This window comes from Eptatretus burgeri, chromosome 7 (genome assembly GCF_056783735.1).
Source record: "Eptatretus burgeri isolate ZD-2024b chromosome 7, Ebu_testis_v1, whole genome shotgun sequence".
Taxonomy (NCBI): domain Eukaryota; kingdom Metazoa; phylum Chordata; class Myxini; order Myxiniformes; family Myxinidae; genus Eptatretus; species Eptatretus burgeri.
In genome coordinates, this window is record NC_140967.1 from 71,805,145 (window position 1) to 71,821,798 (window position 16,654).

A 16,654-nucleotide genomic window follows, 5' to 3' on the forward strand; every position below is an offset into this window, starting at 1 on the left:
TCAAATATTCGATTTTTGATGGTTTGGTACAGATAACTCGAGAACGGAAGGAGCTACCAATGTCAAATTACACCACGTCATTCAGGAGGGTGATGGCTAGTGCTGATTAGATTTTGGTCAAAATCGGTCAAAGGTCAAGGTCACAGTGATGTCAAACATCCAAAAAATGATAACTCGAGAACGGAAGAAGCTTCTGATGTCAAATTACACCACGTGATTCAGGAGGGTGGTGGCTCGCGCTGATTAGATTTTGGTCAAAATCGGTCAAAGGTCAAGGTCACAGTGAGGTCAAATATTCAATTTTTGATGGTTTGGTACAGATAATTCGAGAACGGAAGAAGCTACCAAAGTCAAATTATACCACCTGATTCAGGAGCGTGATGGCTCGCGCTATTAGATTTTGGTCAAAATCGGTCAAAGGTCAAGGTCACAGTGAGGTCAAACATCCAAAACATTCGATTTTTGATGGTTTGGTACAGAAAATCATCGTAGAAACTTCTGGTTTATGTCGCTACCTTCTCAAGAGACAGCTTTTATTAGACAAGGTCAGAGGTCAAGTTGACGATTTCGTAAGTACCAGTCTATGACTGCTTGTTTGTTTGTTTGTTTGTTTGTATGTAGGCATGATAACTCGAGAAAGGAAGAAGCTACCAATGTCAAATTACACCACGTGATTCAGGAGGGTGATGGCTCGTGCCGATTATATTTTGGTCAAAATTGGTCAAAGGTCAAGGTCACAGTGAGGTCAAACATCCAAAAAATGATAACTCGAGAACGGAAGAAACCACCAATGTCAAATTACACCACGTGACTCAGGAGGGTGGTGGCTAGCACTGATTACATTTTGCTCAAAATCGGTCAAAGGTCAAGGTCACGGTGTGGTCAAACATCCAAAACATTTGATTTTTGATGGTTTGGTACAGAATCATCGTAGAAACTTCTGGTTTGCATCGCTACCTTCTCGAGAGACAACTTTTATTAGACAAGGTCAGAGGTCAAGTTGTCGATTTCGTAAGTACCAGTCTATGACTGCTTGTTTGTGTGTTTGTTTGTTTGTAGGCACGATAACTCAAGAACGGAAGAAGCTACCAATGTCAAATTACACCACGTGATTCAGGAGCGTGGTGGCTAGCGCTGATTAGATTTTGGTCAAAATCGGTCAAAGGTCAAGGTCACAGTGAGGTCAAACATAATTCCGTAAATTCATGTGGAGAAATGGAGTATTTTTGCTTCGCTTGACGTTACGAGTTCGTTTTAACTTCGATTTTAATTTTGTCGTCGGTTTTTGCGATCGCTTCGGACGCTTAAAACTCGGTTGTTGAAATTCTGGTAAAAATCAGATGTTTTGGAGACGTTTTAAGATTGTATAAAAAATATTTCACTCGACGCGTCATGGGTCGTCACGTGATGCAGTGCGCTCGAGCAGACGCGTCGTTGGGTTACGTTGAGGTATAATATAATTGCGTGGAGAAATGGAGATTTTTGCTTCGATCGACGTTACGATTTTTGATGGTTTGACACAATCATCGTAGAAACTTCTGGTTTGCGTCGCTACCTTCTGGAGAGACAGCTTTTATAAAACAAGGTCAGAGGTCAAGTTGATGATTTCGTAAGTACCATTCTATGACTGCTTGTTTGTTTGTTTGTTTGTTTGTGAACAGTATTACGGAAAAACTCCTCGACGGATTTCGACGAAACTTGGTGGGGGGATTAGGTATGGTCCAAGGATCATGCCATTCGATTTTGGACTTGGTCCAAAGTCCAATATGGCCGCTATGGCGGCCATTTTGAAAAAAGATTTCAATTTTTTTTTTGCATTTCTACATGTTTTAAGTGATTTCCAACCCCCCCGCCCCCCACCAAAAAAATTTGTTGGAGAAAAAAAAATTTTGCAACTTTTTTTTCAACCAAATTTCGATATTTTTTTTTTCATTTCTACATGTTGTAAGTGATTTACAACAAAAAACATACCAAAATTATAATTGCGGCTGATTTTGGAACTTCAGGTGGATATACCCACGTAAAATCAATTTCTGTCTCAAGGAATCGAGTTATGACGAATGAATTGAGTGTGTAAAAGTAAAAGGGAAAGTTGCAAACTATCACTCTGAGCACTGTTGACGTCAAATTGAATGAATAGGATATCAGGTTCACTTGAGTGACATAGCAGTATTAGCGGCGGAGGTTTTGCACTCTACCGAGTACTCCCCCTCAAGTTATTACTGTCACGAAAAGCCATTTCCTCAAGAAACTGTGTCCTGACTTATTTACCTCTGCCACTGATGGTAGAAGGAGGTTTTCAGCCCTGTCTCTCTGTTTGTTTGTTTGTTTATGTGCAGGATATCTCAAAAAGTTGTGAATGGATTCAGATGAAATTTGGAGGGCAGTTTGGGTGTGACAAGGCCGAACTGATCAGATTTTGCTGAAGATCCCAATCCGGATCTGGCTACGAGGAATTTTTAAGTGATTCTCCATCATTGAGAGATTGTGCCAAAAACGATATATAGCATGACATTTCAAAAAGTTATTGGGTTTGATATGTTCTCGTGGATCAAGCAATGCATGGCGGAGGTATGCGCTCTACCGAGTGCCCTTCTAGTTACCTCCGCCATCGAAGGTGAAGGAGGTTATGTTTTCACCCCTTTCTGTCTGTATATTTGTTTGTTAATTGCCGGAATCCTTCGGATTTCGGCAATTATGTTGGTCGGTTGTGTGTGTCATTCTGTGTCTCTGTCTGTCTGTCTGTTTATTTGTGTGTTTGTTTACCCTGTAGCAGCCGCACCATTTCAGCGATTATGACCAAACTGGGTACAGACGTCGGCCATGGTCCAACTTAGACAATTGTCGTTTTTGGTGAATCTAGATCAAAGGTCAAGGTCAAGGCCACCGAAAAACCGAAATTCTTATTTTCGCAATAACGTCCGCTAAAATGGTCGTATCAACTTCAAACCAAATCCAAAATGTGCATCTTCCAATTCTGTATCCAACCATATGTCTCATTGGGGTGTCACACCAACACCCTTCTTCGCGGTCGGGGGCCGAATGTCAGGGGGGTCGGGTCAAAACTTTCAAATTGTGATAAAAATGCCATTTCAAGTCCGATTGACTTCCAAGTTATGATTCTGAACAAACTAAGTGCTATAACTCATTAAACAGTAGCACTATCGACTTATAAGAAACAAATTGATTTCCAGCTTTTTGTTTTTTTCAGAGATCATGGAGATATGACAAAGTTATTCCGGCAATTCCTTCCTCAACGAGCAATTTCATTTGTTTGTCTATGTGTGCAGGATATCTCAAAAAGTTATCGATTGATCCGGATGAAATTTTGTGGACAGGTTCGGTGTGTGACAAGGACTAAATGATTAGATTTTGGTGAAGATCCGGATCCGGATCTGGCTACAAGAAGTTTTTTAAGTGATTCTTCACTATTGAGAGATATGGCCAACAACAATATATAGCACGATATCTCAAAAAGTTCTGGACGGATTAAGACGAAACTTGGTGGACATGTTGGGTGTGTGGTAAGGACAAATTGATTCGAATTTGGTGAAGATCTGAATCTGGACCTGGATACGAGGATTATTTAATTTTTAAAGTGATTCTTCACCATTGAGACGGAGGGCCAAAAACGATATCGTACTGGATAGCATGATATTTCAAAAATGTATTGGGCCCAATATGTTCTCATGGATCAGGCATTACGTGGCGGAGGTTTGCGTTTGACTGAGTGTCCTCGTTCTGTCTGTTTTGATGGTGGCATAAGACTGCTGATCTCAAATGCGGTTATGTAATGTTGGTTCTATGCCCCTTGCTGCTACTACACCATAATAGTAGACATTGTAGTTCCCTCATCTCCACAGGTGAACATATACAAGACAAGGCAGTATCATTTGAGGTCATGGGCATCGATTGCTTTTGAAAAGTGGGGGGGGGGGGAGGGACATTGCATGTCCAGACCACGAAGCCCACTTCGTGCCGGCGTGGACACGCAAGTCTACCCTTGCAAATTCTTGATTTTATACGCTCGTTGACATGCTGCCTTCTGATCACACAAATCCCTTAAATTAATCTGACCATCTGTCGACCATCTTTTTATCAAATGTAAGCAGACGGAGTGAAATTAATTAAACATTGATCATACACATTTCAAAGTTTCAAGTGTCATCAAAGAAATACATATATATATATATATTTCTTTCATGACACTTGAAACTTTGAAATGTCTATGATTAATTAAATTATATTTATATATATATATATATATATATATATATATATGTATTCTGTATACATAAAGAATTGTTGATCAAGCCTCCTTCTCACGACCCTTGAACTGATTCACTAAACATAAACTGAAAACTAGACTGACATACAAATTGATATTACACGATTATGGTCAACTTACCTTAAAACTTGCCATAAATATGAACCTTCTTGTCTGATGATCCAGTTAAAAACTTTGTAGCAATGTCTTGGGGGTCAAGTGCAGTCAGACGATCTCGATGAACATGACAGATCATGAGATGGTTGAGGCGTTGTTGGGTCATTGTGGAACGTAACAAAGTCTTCATACGTCTGAGTGCCCTGAATGACCGTTCAGCTTCGCATGAACTTTCTGGAGAAACCAATAGAAGCCTAAGCAAACGTTCTATCTGTGGGAACATTCGACAGACTTCCGGCACCATGTCTACAGATATCTTACGGTAATCCTCAACAGATGAACAGTTCCGAAAGAAGCCAAGTTCTTGCTCAAGGGAATCCGACAGTTCGGGATATTTGCGAACTATTTGTGGTTTGAATGACCCAGACAGGAGCATTTCACGCAAGTCCCTGTAGGCCATGAGGTCGGTTGATGTGAAGTACTCATTCAAGTTCTCGGATGCGCTGTCGATGACTTTGAAAAATTCAACTCTGTATACCTCCTCTGCAGAATTTGCAGTGTATTCCTGCGTGCCTCCATCAAGTCTCTTCGGAAGCTTGCGCTTATGAGGGAGGGTCACTGGATCTAGATGGTACTGCTGGAGCTTCTGTTGTGCTGCTTCAAAAACCTCCTTAAACGTCTGGTCGGTACGGAGAGATTGGAGATTCCGTGCAGTTACCTTTTCAGCGGGAAGCATACCAGAGACGGTAACTTGTGAACCCCGAAGTGCCTTATTGAGGTATTCAAGGGATTGGAGAACGGGCAATGATGCAAACAGACCGAGAACACACTTTCCTGATGAAAGACAGCTTCGAATACCGTTGGCTCGCGATGCCGTGTTCGTACCAAAGTCATCACTTGCTTGTAGAAGGGCATGTAGTACCGCTTCATAGTTATAGTGGGGGCAACTTAGCTAAATATAGCATAACAATTGTGCATTTTTTGAGGAAAGCACCAAATTCGGCACACTAGTAGCCTATCATATTATGAACAGATTTGGATATTGGGCCATCTCAAATTTTTGATGGCAGTGGAAAATGGCTGCCACAGCCATCAGCGGCTGAATTTGAGATGGCCCAATATCCAAATCTGTTCATAATATGATAGGCTACTCGTGTGCCGAATTTGGTGCTTTCCTCACAAAATGCACAATTGTTATGCTAAGTTGCCCCACTATTATCCAATATCGATTTCACGGCAGGAGAACGAGTTAACCAATGCGTCGGGCAAATTGGCCTCAGGCGTGTAGGGCAAGGAGTGTCAGCATCGTCAGCGTGGATATTCAAGTACATATGCTTGAATTTTCCAGAGTTGTTGTAGATGTTGCTGAGTACCTGGACATAATCAAAGGCCTCTCTTATGAACGGTGCAGTTTGTAAGGCTTTGGATGTAATGAGTTGGGTGACATGAGCTCCACAGTGAACATAATTGGCCAGCGGTTGGAGTTTTTTTTAGCTGTGCTTGACAGCCTTTGTACTTTCCGGACATGTTGCTTGCCCCATCGTAAGTCCTGTGTGCCTCCATCTTTTTATCAATAGGGAGTTCAATAGGGAGTTGACACCGAATTAGGACATCCTGAAACATCTTACAAAGTGATACTCCTGTTGTTGACGATACTTGGTAGAGGCCGATGAGATCTTCTTGAACATCAAAGGAATCCATCACGTAGCGCACACACACAGACTCCTGCTCATTACCCTGAATATCTTGCGTTCCATCAGTTACGAGTCCGAACTGAGTGGACATTTCATTCACGTTACTGCAGATATTTCTGCGGATGGCATGACTCATCAACTGTAGAATTTCGTTCTGAATTTCTCCACTTGTGAAAGTCATCTTCATTGACAGCCACGTCTTGAGGTTTACATCATCCTTGGCCCGCAACTGTAAGAGCATTTTGAAATTCCCGTCAGAGGCAACCTTCCCACGAATTGCAAAACCTTGTCGGGCTAAATATTGCAGTGAGGTGATAATCTTCAGAAGTGCTGACTGTGCAGATCTTTGCTCTTCTAGCAGTTTGCTGCTCAGCTGCACACGGACACCAGGTTGACTTCTGTGACATTTCAGATTTTCAGAGGCAAGCCTATGTGTGTTTGATCGTTCGTGTTGTCTGAATTTTTCTGTAGCCTTTTTCCAGTTCCGAAAGCCCTTTGAGACAAATGCGTCTTCTGCACAGCGGGCAAGTTCGGTAAGTTTTTCACGAGAAGCGTCCGTACAGGTGTGACAGAGTACACCGCCGATGCTCTGATCAAAATGAAGCCACGGAAAATCTTTGAACCACTGTTGTTGAAACTTCAACTTTCGGTTTGGCAGTATTTGGACTGGGATACAACTGACATCCTAAGGTTGAAAAGGCTGATCTGGGAAATTAGGCCGAGTACTCGCACATGCACCCTTTTCTGCTATCTTCTCCTTTGAATCGTCCACCTCTTTCTGGGAACTTGATTGCTCCAGGAGAGTGGTCGGGGATGTGCTACTTGATGATGTCGCGAAAAACTTTCTGATATCCATATCCTCTATGAAACGAGAAGGGAATTACATTTCAGTTGAATAAATTTTGACATGTGAATTATAAGGGTTATTTTTGCGTTACAGGGCATTTTTAAGGTCAACATACTTTTGGCTAGGTCACTATACCTCCAGGCACAATGTTGACATGTGATAAGCTTTGTGTAGCACATGTATTTCTAAAAGAGCGCCGATATGAGTTCCGTTCTTAATTTAGCATCTGAGCTCCCAATTTAGCATTCCATTACTCGCTTAGTTCCCGGCTACGTGCTTATTACTTTTATTACTTTTGGTTAGGGTCAGATACCCTGGTATTTTATTACCTGAGATTATTAATATTCATCATTTTATTTAATCTGCATTTAATTAACCAATGAGCTAAAGTTGAGTGAGATGATGATGATATTATTGGTTCATAGTTAGCGTCGTCGTTAAAGATTGTGTTCTTGATTTGCATGCCATCAAAAGGGTTCACCAAAGGAATGAGCTAAAATCAGTTGTAATGTGAACATTTATGTAATTCTTTACCTCTCACAAACCACAAGACCAGGAGACGAAGGATTAAGATCTGTTGCCGTCAGTGTCTGCCTCACGGGCGGGGGGGGGCATTGGGGGGCAATGCCCACCCAGATTAGACTTTGTGCCCCCGCCCCCCAGTCCAGATTGTCCAGTCCAGATTTTCTGTATAGTTATTGTTTTGTTCAGGTGTCAACTGAACTTTTAGCCGATTTCAAACTTTTAGCCTTGTAGCCTTTTTCAAAGCACTTTCACTGTGTTGTTTATTGTATCGGTGAGCATTTGCTTGCTATATATAGGGGTGTTGAAAAATAAAGTGCCCCCTTTGGAAAAACGAATGCCCCCATGCTGATTATAGCCTATAGCCGGCACTGGTTGCCGGCCGGACGTGCACTCTCTTCTTTCCAATTATTGTACATAGTTTGTTGATTTGTTAATACGTTCATCATTTCCACGAGTGCGTGCCCGTACGTGCAAAAAAAAAACACGCAACTTTGAAACCGCGTGCCTTTGTTTAAGTATAGTGCGTGCCCATACATTTTGTTTAAGTATAGTGCGTGCCCGTACGTTTTGTTTAAGTATAGTGCGTGCCCGTACGTTTTGTTTAAGTATAGTGCGTGCCCGTACGTTTTGTTTAAGTATAGTGTGTGCCCGTACGTTTTGTTTAAGTATAGTGCGTGCCCGTACGTTTTGTTTAAGTATAGTGCATGCCCGTACGTTTTGTTTAAGTATAGTGCGTGCCCGTACGTTTTGTTTAAGTGTAGTGCGTGCCCGTACATTTTGTTTAAGTGTAGTGCGTGCCCGTGCGTTTTGTTTAAGTATAGTGCGTGCCCGTACATTTTGTTTAAGTATAGTGCGTGCCCGTACGTTTTGTTTAAGTATAGTGCATGCCCGTACGTTTTGTTTAAGTATAGTGTGTACCCATACATTTTGTTTAAGTATAGTGCGTGCCCGTACGTTTTGTTTAAGTATAGTGCGTGCCCGTACGTTTTGTTTAAGTATAGTGCATGCCCGTACGTTTTGTTTAAGTATAGTGTGTACCCATACATTTTGTTTAAGTATAGTGCGTGCCCGTACGTTTTGTTTAAGTATAGTGCGATATAAGTTAGAAAGGTGAAATGAACCATTTTGGTCGCTAAAGGGGCCCAGAACCGTTGCGGGGTCGACATGGTGAAGAAGAAGAAGCTGACAATCCTCTATATGTAATTTTAAACGCTGCATATAAAATCTCTAATTTAATCATTCTAAATCACACAGTTTAATGAGACACCTTATTCTGTCGGTCTCTCCTTCGTCTTTGTCCTCGTGCAAACGGAAAATTATTCGGATGATGACGGAAGAGAAATTCCTTCCGGAACGTTGTTTTTCCGAGTAAAAATTGCAAGCCGCGGCTGAGCGACGAAGCCTAAGCCTTTTTAAATCGGATTTTCGAGGTAATCTCATTACTACCCTATAGATACTGTATAATCCGAGAACAAAATTCAAAAATAATTTTCCGTTCGTTTGTCCGAACCGCTGAGGTGAATTTTGCATATTTTTCAACAGCTACCTCTTAAAATCTATAATTTCACCCTCATAAGTCCGACGACCGAATGATACCTCTCGTTTTGTAGGTCTATACCTCCCCTAAGTCCAAGTACCAATTAAAAAATTACATTAACCGCCGCAAAAGCGAGTGAATCAGCGCATTTTATTTTATGTTTCCCAAGTATTCAAAGCTAATTTAGTCGTCAAAATACCCACTGTCCTTCGATTTTCACCCGGTTTTCAACGTTGGGATTTAGGCCACTGTTATCGACTGCGAAATATGAAAACAGAATTACAAAATATCTTTCCGTCCGTTCGTGCGAGCCGGTAGAGTGAAACCGTGTCATCCTGCACAAGCTTCACCATCTCAATCAGCATACCAGGCCGCGAAATATTTTATTGGCTTATAACTCGACGGTGCAAAGTCACAAAAATTAAACACACACATCATCGTGCAGGTAATAATATCAGGCATCCGGCGATACAAGTTAGAAAGGTGAAATAAAACTATTTTGGTCGCAAAAGGGGCCCCGAGCCGTTGCGGCCTAACACTATCCGAGGCGTGGCGCTCCGGGCCATGAAGCCGCAATTTCTTTAAACACTCATAAAATGACGATACAAAGTCCGAAAACTTCCCAACATACCTCAAAATGTCCAGGTCACGTTCCCTGTTAGTGGGTGAACAATCCAATGCTTGGCGAATTCTGCTTCACAATGATAGGAAGAGCCGACATCGAAGGATCAAAAAGCGACGTCGCTATGGACGCTTGGCCGGTGGGAGACCATGGCTTGGGAAGCACGGATTCTCAATGTTGAATTGTTAACCTATCATCTTTAATAGAACGATAATAGACCAATGAAACTTTAAGAGAGATTTAAAAATTTATTCTTGTATTTGAGGAGCATCTCGGCCTGGTTGTTTTAGAGCAGCTCGTTTTGTGTTACGTAACTTACGTTCAATGAAAAAGTGTGGGGGGGGGAAATCGATATGTTGTCCCCCCCCTTGATAAAAAGTGGGGGGGGGGACATGTCCCCCCCGTCCCCCACCAATCGACGCCCATATTTGAGGTGCACAACCCTTCCTCAACCTACAACCTCCAGCATTCCATAAAGGTCCATACAAGTACGAACTGGGCTCGACTCTGCTTTGCTAACGAGATCCAAGCTGGCAGATAGTAAATGCCATTATTTCAATAAATGTCGATTCTCATATTTAGACCTCTCCCTCTAGGATAGGGGGGGAAGGCTAATTGCTGTTGCAGGGTTTGTTTCTATAATTAGCACCCCCAATTTTTAAATGGTACCACAGAGCTTATTAGACCCCAATGAGTACTAAACCACCATTTGCAGTATTTTTTATCCCCCGCCAACCAACGAAGTTGTTTCTTCTTGCAATCCTCATTTCCGAAATTTCCGAGCTGGCTCAGACTTTTGGAATTAAATTTTGTATCAATGATGTGAATAAAAAGTATGCAGGATTGACTTTTTTGACCTTGATCTAATTGTAAGGTCATGACCTAATTACACATTTTATCATTTTCACCAAAACTCGCTTAAGGTTTGTCCAATCAGAACGAAATTGCCCTCTAGATGGCCTACCCTAGAGCAAGTCTCATTGACGCTCAATTTACATCATACCCCTGACAGGGTTAAAGGTTGAGGTCAGATAGTGGTCAAAAAAAAATGCTTTTTTTTTGTCATCGCTCAATGTTGCCAATGCGAAATCTCAAAGACTGCTTGGCCTTCCATGATGCTTTTGCATCATAATAATGGATCTGCACTGAAGTTGTGCACCTGATATTTGTTTAGTGTCCTCGACCTACTTTTTTGTGATTGTGACCTCATTAACAAAAAACACCTTTTCATCCTCCTTTATAACTTGAATAATTTTCCTCCGATTCTCATGTTGTTGAGTTTTATGGATAGATTGTACATGGGGACACATTTCCTTAATTTACACCCTATTCCTAAATGTTGAAGGTCAAGGTCATATGGCGGTCTGAAAAAGATATAGCCATCATGGGATTGCAGGTCAAGGGTAAGTTGCGGGCAATCACCGAGGGTAAGCCGGGGGGAGGGGAAGAGGTGGGAGGATTACCCTTGTCGTTCACTATGTGATCACAGATATTCGCTATTTAATTATAGAGATTTAAAAAAATGTTTTATCTGGAATTGCATTGGTTCATATTCCATCTTCTCACCCAAAACTCATTGCCAGTATGTGCGATTCTTCGTCCTCTGGCTGAGAGGAAGAAAGAAGGTTCAGGCATTCGGTAAGATTCAATATTCAGGTGAAGTATCTTGTATTACTAGATAAAATGTCATCTTTTCTCACTTTGATATATTTCTGAAAGCTTTAGCAAGTCACCAGCCTCATGAATAGATAGATCAGAGTCAGAGATACTTTGAAACTGTCTTACAATGGGCCAGGTGTCACACAATGGATCATGTCATGGAAAACAACTTAAAACAAGACCTACCATGCCATTCCCAGCATTGATCACCCAGCCTTCTCTCTGCTCAAGGAATTATTACTGGGAAATTTATTAAAGTTGTAAATCGAGATGACATGAAGGTTAAGCAAATGGGTTGCTGGTAAAGTGATCCCACATTTCACACCTTCTTGTATTGTGATTGTGCAACCAGGATTCTCCCATTAGATGGTGGTTGCTGCCATGAGTTATTGTACATTTTCTGATCTTTTGAAAATAGAATACTTCGAATGATGTGTAGAATTGATCTCTCGCCATCTTATGTTGAAAATAGCCTGGTGTTGGCTTAGTGGTTAGGGTGGCGGCTTGGGATCCTTGGGTCCTGAGTTCAAGCCCTGTTGGCCGCTGAATTAAAATACACCAGGAGGTTGACTCAGCCTGTCATCCTTCCAAGGTCGGCAAAATTAGCACCAGTGTACTGGTAAGGGGGACACCGCATCAGCGGCATAGCCGTGTCCCAACCAATGATGCAACCAGCAGCCACAGGCTGCACTCGATAGAGAGAGATCTTGAAAATATTAAAATCCCTCTGCTTAGAAAAGAGCAACGGATTAGACTCAATTTTTATTTTGCAGAGGAACAATATGCTTATATACAAGGTCGAGGTTCATGGAAGTGTGAGACAACAGTGGAGGCAGAGGGGCAATATTTGCACACAACAAGAAAGCTACCAGGGCTGGATTAACCTATTGTGGGGCTAGTACCAAACAAATTTGTGCTCCCCCCTCCCCCATTTGTATACAATATATATGTATATATATATATATATATATATTTTTTTTTTTTTGTTTGTTTTTTTTTTACAAACGACCTGCCGATAACATCACGCGCCTTCTGGTTGCATGGTTTGCATTAGTGGGAACAATTGTCTGCGTGGCAGACGGATTGTTGTTCTTTGCAGATTATGCGGTTTTACAGTGAGACATAATCCGTGGCAATGCTCATCATAAATCAGGAGGTGTGTCGGATTATGATTTTATATATATATATATATATATATATATATATATATATATATATATATATATATATATATATACATATATGATCATACAGGGTGCCCCACAGAAAACCAGGAAATTTGAGATTTATTTTGCCGTATTTTACCATATCAATAAACTAAGATATTAATTTTCTTACCGTTTTTTATTTTATTTCAGAATGATCCGATTTTATTTTTACACTACATCTAAGTTTGCTTTTGTTTTGTTTTAAATAAACTGTACCAAATTTCCTGGTTTTCTGTGGGGCACCCTGTAGATGGGATATTTTTGTGATTTTATTTTTGCCAAACCTCAGTAATTTTTATCAAGATATCAGATTTAAACTTACACAGCTTATTTGAATGGATGTATTTATAGTATATCTATGCTATAAAAAGGAGCCGTGCAAGTTCCACCCATTGGTTGGACAGTTTGCCTGACTCCACACAATTTCTAAACTATGGCCACCAAGTTCGGAACCCTTTGGAATTTATGCAAAGCCCAAACCCACAGAAACAACATACGGACAATGCCATGGATTCTAAAAACCGAAGGTTGCAAGATGAAACATATGAGGAATTATTTCAATACATATACAAAACAGCATCATCCCCAACAAACAAATTGTCCTGGTGAAAACCCTTACAGAAAAGCTGGACATCTTAATAACTTCCAAAGGAATGCATCGATTGACCAATTCCATCAAAAAAAAAAAAACTATCTGTAGGAAAATGGAAAGTGAGCTGGGAGACAGTATTTGGATTTGGAAGGGAAGTTTGTAGCTGTGCCTGACTGTGTAACACTACAAGACTGTCAATGATATACAAAACTTTGAAGAGAACTGAAATCAAACATTTCCAAAATTATCGATCGGACATCATCACACCTGCGATCAGTGATAAGGAACAACAACGAAAAAAACACCAACCCCATGGCCCTATTATCCAGTCGATGTCGATAAGGAATCCTTTGTGATGCCCGATTTTCTCCAGCGATTCATGCTTGGTCTTTCAACCGGTGACCCAGATCCAGAGCACATAAGCCTGAATCAAACAGGGTCAGCACCCTGATACAATCCTTCAGTCTGGACATAATCTATGCAGAAATCTGTAGACAGAAAAAACCTCCAAAACCAGGATGGCCAAAACCCCCAGGATGGACATGTACAGCTGTCAGTAAACTGGATGGATGGACAACCCGCACCTCAAGATGTGCTGGAGCTACTGGCTTGTACTTGTCCCAAAAGCTGAAAGCTTCCCAAGTGTGTATGCAGAGACAGTGGCCTCAAGTGCACATTCATGTGCAAACTCAGTACCTGTGATAATCAGTGAACATCTGTCGAGAGTGATGACAGTTCTGCCAAAGGTAAGCCATGTAACAATCGGACCGATGACTTCCGAGCCACTCCTTCAAGTATATCTCAAACAATTTGCATGACCTTCCACACATAATATATGATTTGTCGTTTGAGTTCACAAGAACTTCTGTAACTTGTAAACCTTGACTTGTGTCTATTCATGCATTGAATTGAACAGATATATCACTGTACAAACAGATATAGAAGTACTGAAATCAGGGTAAACGTCACATTTACGTGTACGTATTGTCATGGATCCGGGGTTCGAGGCTTGCTCCCAGGGGAAGCACTTGGGTCCCTACTGAACACATGGTGCTGAGGCCGCCGGGCACAGATAACTCCACGCACCGGCAGGTTGTTAAGCAACAATGAACGCCGATTGACACAACCAATCCGGGCAGGGTTACACTACTTTGCATGATTCTTTCCCTGTGGGTGGCCAGCTAATCGTGGTCAGTGCCCTCAGCGCACACATGGATTACTGCCGAGCGTTACAGTCAGTGTGCACTCGCTGAGAAAGCAAATTACTGGGGTAGAATGTCCCATCTAATCTTAATTGTACACTGTCAGACCAATAAAGGAAAAGAACTGAGACGGATTGGAAATCGCAACAAATAATTATTTATTACAAACACACAAGCAAGCAATCATTTAAAAATAAGTATTTATAAGCAAGAAAGCAAAAAGGCACATCTGAGCAGATTTAACCATAACATGTATTCTTATTCAATCTTACTTAAACAAAAGACTTGGCCATCATTCACTCAGGGGCAGAGTAAAACAAGGAGGACTTGAAAATAAAAGTAATGAATGGAGAAAAGGAAAGCAGTCCTGCCTTCTCTCCCTCACCTCACACAAATATACAGGAGAATCTGGAGGAAAATGGATGGGGAAGATAGGTAGTGGCGATGTGAACACACAGCCACGTCACTGATTGCCCAGACCCAGTAGGTGAGTCCTCTCTGGCATCCCAGATGTGTGAGCTTGATGTGCGCCTCGCCCTCCTCTGCCTCACATTCTTCCTCCTCAGGACCCTGTTGATGAGGTTCCGCCGTTCACCCTCCTCGTCCTTCGTGGCTGACAGGATCGAGATGGCAGGATGACGCTCGTAGAAGGAGTGTTCTTTTCCCACAGAAGCTCGACACCAACTGCTTGTGAAACCTTCCTTTCTTTTCCCTCACATTTTTGTTCCTTCTCTCATGAACCTTCTCACTCATTGTCTTCTGCTCATGTGAGCTTATCCTGTTCGTTTCTCCTTTCTCCTTCCCTCTGCCTTTTGCTTCTACCCTTTCTGCTTTCTGAGCCGTGTGCTCAGGAGCACTCTTCATCCCTGCTCACACGAGCTTTTCACAAGTCCTTCTCTTGCCTTTCTGCTTCTTCTTCACCTCAGCTTTCTTCCTCTCCTCCCACAAGCCTTCCCTCCCTCCCATTGGTCCGCTTCCAATGGGGGTGGGTGCATGACGTTACTCGTGGAAATTGCCATGCTATTCTGAGGGAACTTTCAACGAAGCACCGCCCTGCCCTCTATGCGCCCAAAGCCACGAGAGCCCCCAGCCCCCTCCTTTGCATAGAAAACACCCAGTCGCATTGTTTTGCACTACCATGCCCGCGAGAAGCGCCGCGCCTCGCAAGCCATGCCGAGCACCAAGCGCCATGAACATGCATGCGAAGCGTGACATGAGCATGCATGAGCACCCAAAGCAATGTGCAGATGGAGGGAACACGGAAAGGAACCCGCACGACTGAGGGATGACCAAACGGCTGCGGGATTGAAGGTAAGACCGATGTGGTGAAGGAGGGACTGTTGAAAGGATGTTTGATGGAGGAGAGATTAGAGGTGGACTGTTGAAACAAGGCAATCGGAGCAATGGGGGAAAGATTGAAAGTAACAGAAGTGGGGGAGGCGGGAGGGGGGAGACATTACACGGGACAAATACAGCCTAGCCAATGCATGCCCCCCCCCACCCTGAACAGCCCTTCCACAAGGGACCAAGGACTATCTACACAAAGACTGATGAAATAACTGATCCTCGGGTCACCTTCGTATCCATGTATGCTCTTCCCTGGGGTAAGTTTTCCAAAACTATAACTATATCTGGTTTTGGTTTTGGAAAACCATAACTATATAACCATACAATCGATGCTTCAGCAAGAAAGTGTAATTGGAGTATATATCCATCGTATGTCTTGAGACATATATTGTCACGGCGCTGGCAGCCCAAGTTAATTCCCCTGACCCAATTTGTAGTGACGGGTGGTTAACACCACCAGCTCGGATGGTTGAGCGGTTTTTCCTTATTAGGAGGCGGACACGTTGATCCTCAGAGATTATAACGCGCACGGGAGGGCAGGTCGCAATGGCGGAGGGACGGAGGCATGGGGAAGCACAGCACAGGGGGGTTTATACTCGAACCCCACAACAAATACATGGACACAGCAACGTAAAATAAACAGATTTAATGAAAATAGACAAATATTTACAAAGGGCAATCATCAGAATCTAACAATACATGAGATATAGTCAAAGTTGAGGCGCCTCTACACACAGACTTAAATACGGACAAGGGGAAACAAAATAAAAGAAAATCCTTCCTTTGTTCTGGCACTTAGCTTGGTCTAGGGATGGTCTTTATGGAACTTGGAATTGAGGCGCTTCAATTTGCATGTGTGGACACGTGCAAAATGGCGTCAAGTCGCTCTCTCTCATAATGTGAAAACGTATGTCAGGCAATTTGTGAGCGGTATTCAACACCAAGGCTCATAGACCCTGTGCAGCTTAGAATGACGCCGTTCCCTTCGGTGACATACATGAGGCTTCGAGGCCTGTCACATATGACCAGCCACGAGT

General features: G+C 42.3%; 1 long non-coding RNA gene across 1 annotated transcript in view; it reads right to left on the minus strand.

The window, feature by feature from the left end:
- The window catches only part of LOC147023515 (uncharacterized), a 25,822-nt gene extending 16,003 nt beyond the window's left edge, over nt 1–9,819 (minus strand). The window contains exon 1 of the long non-coding RNA XR_015060243.1: nt 9,619–9,819. This is a non-coding gene — a long non-coding RNA (uncharacterized LOC147023515). The remainder of the gene's footprint in view (nt 1–9,618) is intronic.
- Nucleotides 9,820–16,654: the final 6,835 nt, after the last annotated feature.